The following is a 7,882-nucleotide window of genomic DNA, read 5'->3' on the forward strand; positions in this document are numbered from 1 at the left end:
ATTAAGTTCAGGGTCCACTTCTGGGTTCTCTATTCTGTTCCATTGATCTATGTGTCTGTTTTTGTGCCAGTACCACACTGTCTTGATGACCACAGCTTTGTAGTACAACCTGAAATCTGGCATTGTGATGCCCCCAGATATGGTTTTCTTTTTTAAAATTCCCCTGGCTCCACACAGATCTTAAAATAATTTGTTCTAACTCTCTGAAGAAAGTCCATGGTATTTTGACAGGGATTGCATTAAATGTGTAAATTGCCCTGGGTAACATTGACATTTTCACAATATTAATTCTGCCAATACATGAGCATGGAATATTTTTCCATCTCTTTGTGTCTTCCTCAATTTCTTTCAGAAGTGTTCTATAGTTTTAATATAGTTTTAGGGTATAGATCCTTTACCTCTTTGGTTAGGTTTATTCCTAGGTATCTTATGCTTTTGGGTGCAATTGTAAATGGGACCGACTCCTTAATTTCTCTTTCTTCAGTCTCATTGTTAGTGTATAGAAATGCCACTGACTTCTGGGCATTGATTTTGTATACTGCCACACTGCCAAATTGCTGTATGAGTTCTAGCAATTGTGAAGTGGAGTCTTTGGGTTTTCTATATACAGTATCACGTCATTGGCAAAGAGGGAGAGTTTGACTTCTTCTTTGCCAATTTGAATGCCTTTAATGACTTTTTGTTGTCTGATTGCTGAGGCTAGGACTTCCAGTACTATGTTGAATAGCAGTGGTGAGAGTGGACATCCCTGTCTTGTTCCTGACCTTAGGGGGAAGGCTCCCAGTGCTTCCCCATTGAGAATGATATTTGCTGTGGGCTTTTCGTAGATGGCTTTTAAGATGCTGAGGAATGTTCCCTCTATCCCTACACTCTGAAGAGTTTTGATCAGGAATGGATGCTGTGTTTTGTCAAATGCTTTCTCTGCATCTAATGAGAGGATCATATGGTTCTTGGTTTTTCTCTTGCTGATATGATGAATCACATTGATTGCTTTACAAGTGTTGAACCAGCCTTGCATCACAGGGATAAATCCTACTTGGTCATGGTGAATAATCTTCTTAATGTATTGTTGTATCCTATTGGCTAGTATCTTGTTGAGAATTTTTGCATCCATGTTCATCAAGGATATTGGTCTATAATTCTCCTTTTTGGTGGGGTCTTTGTCTGATTTTGGAAATAAGGTGATGCTGGCCTCATAGAACGAGTTTGGGAGCACTCCATTTCTTTCTATCTTTCTGAACAGCTTTAGTAGAATAGGTATGGTTTCTTCTTTAAACGTTTGATAGAATTCCCCTGGGAAGCCATCTGGCCCTGGAGGTTTTTGATGACTGCTTCAATTTCCTCCCTGGTTATTGACCTGTTCAGGTTTTCTATTTCTTCCTGTTCCAGTTTTGGTGGTTTGTGGCTTTCCAGGAATGCGTCCATTTCTTCTAGATTGCCTAATTTATTGGCATATAGCTGTTCATAATATGTTTTTGAAATCGTTTGTATTTCCTTGGTGTTGGTAGTGATCTCTCCTTTCTCATTCATGATTTTAGTAATTTGAGTCTTCTCTCTCTTCTTTTTAATAAGGCTGGCTAATGGTTTATCTATCTTATTCATTCTTTCAGAGAACCAACTCCTGGTTTTGTTGATATGTTCCACAGTTCTTCTGGTCTCCATTTCATTGCGTTCTGCTTGAATCTTAATTAACTCTCTTCTTCTGCTGGGTGTAGGATCTATTTGTTGTTTTTTCTCTAGCTCCTTTAGGTGTAAGGTTAGCTTTTGTATTTGAGTTCTTTCCAGTGTTTGGAGGGATGCTTGTATTGCAATGTATTTCCTCCTCAGGACTGCTTTTGCTGCATCCCAAAGATTTTGAACGGTTGTATCTTCATTCTCATTAGTTTCTATGAATCTTTTTAATTCTTCCTTAATTTCATGATTGACCCTTTCATCTTTTAGCAGAATGGTCATTAACCTCCACGTGTTTGAAGTCCTTCCAAACTTCTTCTTGTGATTTAGTTCTAATTTCAAGGCATTATGGTCTGAGAATATGCAGGGGATGATCCCAATCTTTTGGTGTCAGTTCAGACCCGTTTTGTGACCCAGTGTGTGGTCTATTCTGGAGAAAGTTCCATGTGCACTTGAGAAGAATGTGTATTCAGTTGCGTTTGGATGTAAAGTTCTGTAGATATCTGTGAAATCCATCTGGTCCAGTGTATCATTTAAAGCTCTTGTTTCTTTGAAGATGTTGTGCTTACAAGGCATATCGAGTGTAGAAAGCGCTGCATTGAAGTCACCAAGTATAAGTGTATTATTATCTAAGTACGTCTTAATTTTGCTTATTAATTGATTGATATACTTGGCAGCTCCCACATTTGGGGCATATATATTGGTGATTGTTAAGTCCTCCTGTTTGATAGATTCTTTAAGTATGATATAGTGTCCCCTTCATCTCTCCCTACAATCTTCGGGGTAAATTTTAGTTTATCTGATATAAGGATGGCTACCCCTGCTTTCTTTTGAGGACCATTTGAATGGTAAATGGTTCTCCAACCTTTTATTTTCAGGCTGTAGGTGTCCTTATATCTAAAATGAGTCTCTTGTAGACAGCAAATAGATGGGTCCTGCTTTTTTATCCAGTCTGACACCCTGCATCTTTTGATGGGGTCATTAAGCCCATTCACGTTCAGAGTTGAAACTATTGAAAGATATGAGTTTAGTGTCATCATGATATCTATTCAGTCCCTGTTTTTGTGGATTGTTCCACTGGACTTCTTCTTAAAGGGGAATTTTAAGAGTCCCCCTTAAAATTTCTTGCAGAGCTGGTTTGGAGGTCACATATTCTTTCAGTTCCTGCCTGTCTTGGAAGCTCTTTATCTCTCCTTCCATTCTGAATGAGAGCCTTGCTGGATAAAGTATTCTTGGTTGCATGTTTTTCTCATTTAGGACCCTGAATATATCCTGCCAGCCCTTTCTGGCCTGCCAGGTCCCTGTGAGAGGTCTGCTGTTAATCTAATATTTCTCCCCATAAAAGTCAGAGATTTCTTGTCTCTTGCTGCTTTAAGGATCTTCTCTTTATCTTTGGAATTTGGAAGCTTCACTATTAACTGTTGAGGTGTGGAGTGGTTTTTGTTGATTTGGGGGAGGGGGGTCTCTCTATTTCCTGGATCTGGATGCCTGGTTCCCTTCCCAGATTAGGAAAGTTTTCAGCTAGGATTTGTTCAAATACATTTTCTGGACCTCTGTCCCTTTCGGCACCCTCGGGAACCCCAATTAAACGTAGATTTTTCTTCCTCAGGCTGTCAATTATTTCCCGTAATCTATCCTCATGATCTTTTAATTGTTTGTCTCTTTTTCCTCAGTTTCCCTCTTTGCCATCAACTTGTCTTCTATGTCACTCACTTGTTCTTCCACCTCGTTAACCTTCGTCGTTAGGACTTCTAGTTTGGATTGCATCTCATTCAATTGATTTTTAATTTCTGCCTGATTAGATCTAAATTCTGCAATCATGAAGTCTCTTGAGTCCTTTATGCTTTTTTCTAGAGCCACCAGAAGCTTTATAATAGTGCTTCTGAATTGGCTTTCTGACATTGAATTGTAATCCAAATTTTGTAACTCTGTGGGAGAGAGGACTGTTCTTATTCTTTCTTTTGAGGTGAGGTTTTCCTTCTAGTCATTTTGCTCAGTGCAGAGTGGCCAAAGGCACATTGTATTGGGAAAAGGAGAAAAAGGGAGAAGAGAAAAAAGAAAAAGAAAAAAAGAAAAAAGAAAAAGAAAGAAAAAAAGAGGAAAGAAAAAAGAGAAGAAGAGAAAAAAGAAAAAAGAGGGGGAGGAAGGCAAACAGAAATCAAAAAACAAAAAACAAGGGGGAGTATCCTCTGATTCTGTATACTGTAAATCCCTTGACTTCCCCTGGAACTTTCCAGTGTTGCTTGGTCCATAATTTGTTTTTCCCCTGTCGGTCTAGCTGGTCTTCTGGGGGAGGGGCCTGCTGTGCTGATTTTCAGGTGTTAGCACGCGGGGGAGCTGCTCAGCCCCCTGCCTGGTGCAGGGCTCTGTGAAAGATGTTTAACCTGTTTATCCAGTGAGGCCACTGTGAGGCTCAGTGGGGGCTGTTTACCCCGTGAGGCCCCAGGAGGAACAACAGGGGCGGCGGCCAGCTCTGGAGCCCTGGATTTAGCTCCTGCAGTAACTACGGAGCTCTCAGTCCGAAGGGGTCTGGATGCTCTGCGGGCGGGGCCGCTGATCTGCTCAGCTCGGGGCAGGAGCGTCCTCGCTGTCCTGGGCCCTCCCGGCCTCTGCCTGTCCCGGGGGAGGCCGGATCCCGGGCTGTGTCCCGGCGCCCTGTGCTCCGGGGCCTGCGCTGTTGGATTCGCGCTCCCGCCCCGCAGCCCCCTCCGCGTAGCCTCTTCCTCTGCTCGAGCCCCTGCGAGCTGCTCCCGCCCCGCAGCCCCCTCCGCGGAGCCGCCCCCGAGCCCCCCCGAGCTGCTCCCGGGTCCCGCCGTGCGCGCTGCAGCCCTTAGGGAGCTCGGCGCACTCTCCCGGGGGCGCAGGTGTCTGTTAGTGTCCCAGGGAGCCCAAGGGCATCCCCGCCCTCCTGGGTCCTGCTCCAACTCCCTGCGGGCCCCTTTCCGCCCGGGAAGGTCGGTGCAGCTCCTGCTTCTCGGGACGGGGCTCTCCTGTCCTGGGGACACTCGCCCCGGCCTCAGCCCGGCTCCTCGCGGGGCCCCTCCCCCTTGGAGGCCTTTTGTTTATTTCTCACCTCCCCCCATCTTCCTACCTTGATAGAAGGGTGAACTCTTCTCACTGTAGCATTCTAGCAGTTCTCTCTTTAAATCTCAGGCGAATTCGTAGGTTTTCAGGATGATTTGAAGGTTATCTAGGTAGTTTGGTGGGGACAGGTGACTTGGGGACCCTACTCTTCCGCCATCCTGCCCCGCCTCTTGCTATGTATAACCAACATCTTGATTGCCAGCAAAAACCCTTGGCAGAGAGAATTCTATATTCACATTTTACTGATGAGCACAGTGAGGCACAGGCTTTAAAGTCTGCTACCATCAAAATAGCTAGCATCTAAACCCACAAAGTGTGACTATGAAGTTTTGTTTTGTCTTAACTAAGTCACAAAACATGGCTATGAGGTCTATCCCCTGTCCAGAGGTGCCCACGGGGAGTAAGTCCAAGAAACTCAATCCACATCCATGTAACAATTAATGCATCTTGAGCACAAAGCTGCATCCACCTCAGAACTTTCCTCTTGGCCCAGGACCTTCCATGTGCCAAGCTGTGTGTTCAGCACTAGGTTCATGCAAAGAGGAAGTCTCTCTAATGCACACAACAGTGCCATACAGCCTAGCTGTAGGCCCACCTTAGCCACACAGCTGTATTGATCTGTGTGGGAAGATGTTTACAAGGCTGTTTAATGCAGCACTCCTTGTAGTGAATTTGGAAAGTGGATCCATAAACTGCACTATATTCTTACATGGGGACACTAAGGAGTACTTAGAAGGATTGGACTATTTGTTTTATACATGTAGATTTTCAAACATAACACTGAGTGAAAATCAAGTTGCAAATTATGTACAGGAACAAAAAACAATACTACATGTTACACACACACACACACACACACACTCACCAAATTCATGATGATGGCTGCTTTGGGGTTTTGGGTTTTTTTAAGATTTTATTTATTTATTCATGAGAGACAGACAGAGAGGGAGAGAGAGAGGCAGAGACACAGGCAACGGGAGAAGCAGGCTCCACGCAGGGAGCCTGATGTAGGACTGGATCCCGGGACTCCAGGATCATGCCCTGGGCTGAAGGCAAGTGCTAAACTGCTGAGCCACCCAGGTATCCCAATGGTGGCTGCTTTTGATGAGGAGGGGATATTAGAACCTGGGGGAAGAACACAGGAGAGAGATATAACGGTACCTTTAATGTTTTATTCACTTGAATAAGACTTGAAGCAAATATGACAAAATGTATATTAGTATTAATTCTGGGAGGGAGGCATGCAATTACTCAAAAATACAGAGTATTTTTTAAGAACGGACTTAGTGGGAACCTGGGAGTCACAGAGTTAGAAAGCCATGCTGTGAGATCAATAATTTGAATTTGATGGGGTGTCTGAGTGGCTCAGTCAGTTAAGCATACAATTCTTGGTCTCAGCTCAGGTCTTGATCTTAGGGTTGTAAGTTCAAGCCCTGTGTTGGGCTCCACACTGGACATGGAGCCTACTTAAACATAATAACAATAATAATTGGAATTTCAGGATTCATGGCTTCAGAGGTGGAATGATCGTGGGTGGCAGCAAGGTCTGGGGTATGGGCATTTGAATGGGTGGCTGACACAGAGTGGAGGTGGGAATCAATGGGGTATAAGAAACAAAGAATCCAATGTGTCATCAACATGGTTATTGAAGTTTCCCAGAATGATGACAAAAGCCAGGGTGGAAAGAGACAGGTGCCAAAGTTCTCATTGAATATGGTTATAGGGCAAGGAGATTACTTGAACCAAAAATGAGGAAGGTAAGAGGGTGGAGTGTATGTACATCAGTGGAGGAGTGATTGTTGAAAGAAGCCACACAGTGAGCAGAAAACATGCTCGGCCTATCTCCAGGCCACACATAGTGGAGGGAGAAGGAGGGCCCTGCACAGGAATCGCTGAAAAGCGGTGTCATTCAGGAAAAGCCTGGTTTCAGTTAGGTGAAGAGATAGTTACCTCAAATATCCCACTGAAATTCTAATGGTATAATTGCATGATCCAAGACCATGGGTTCAATCAATGAGCAATGGTAAGTTTTACTGGCAAACAAATAAGCAAAGAACTGGGGATGGCGTGTATTGAAAAGCACTCCAGGGGGGAGGAAATGCTGAAAGAAATTACCACAAAACCAGGCCAGACATCAGCAAAACAGTCAGGAAATCAAGTCTGCATTGAATGAGTGAAAGGATCTGAGGGAGCAGGTAGAGGGATTCCAGAACACTGAAGGTGAAGAGGTGACTGACTGTGATTCCGTCAACAGCTCTGCAGACATATCAAAGAATGAATAGACAGGGGCCCACCCAAGAAGACTTGAAGGTTAGGAGTCCAGGGTGGACCCACATGACAGGGATGAATCAATATAGGAGACTTACATCCTCTTAGAATCAGAAAAGTGACTGGACCAGAGTGAGGAAAAGAAGACAGGCAAGAGCCCAGGAAGGAGGCAGGGCTCACTGGACATCCACCAATGCCCTCTCAGACCATTTTCAGGCTAAGGCAAACTTAGGGGCTGAGTTCCTCCAGCACTCATGCCAAGACCCACCTTCTACTCCACAGAACCAGAGCACCTCTGTACAGGGTTCGCGAGCACGGTGGGAATGCTAAGACAAGGAGGCACGTGTCCTCTCAGCTCTGGCATGCCCATATTTAGAGAGTGGGCTCTTCACTGATACAGGATATATTCATTTACAGAGACTCCTTTATTTATGGGCAGTATAGAATGTGTATAAAGAGAGCTGGCCACACTGATCAAGGCCTTATTCAGAAAACACATCAATCCCTTTCTGAAAAAAAAAAATCACCATCCATCACACTCAGCCGGGGGCAAGGGAAGAAGACCTGAGCCTCACACGCTATATCCTGCTCTTCTCTTCTCCAAACTCCCCTCCATCTATGTTCAGACAATCTTTTTTTCTATTCTGGATGGAGGTGGAGTAGAAAAATATTTCTTCTGTCTCATAGCATCTTCTCACAAACGTCTGCGTCTCACACCTGCATATTTAGAAGAGAAGAATGCTGATGTCTGCACCCTCAAGTCCCTCAGTTTGAACTGAGGGGGCCCCAGAGAACACCTGTGGGAAGCCCAGAGGGCCTGGGAGAGACCTCATCAATACTGCACACATTTGCCATAGTT

This window comes from Canis lupus, chromosome 12 (assembly GCF_048164855.1).
Source record: "Canis lupus baileyi chromosome 12, mCanLup2.hap1, whole genome shotgun sequence".
In the NCBI taxonomy this organism is placed as follows: Eukaryota; Metazoa; Chordata; class Mammalia; order Carnivora; family Canidae; genus Canis; species Canis lupus.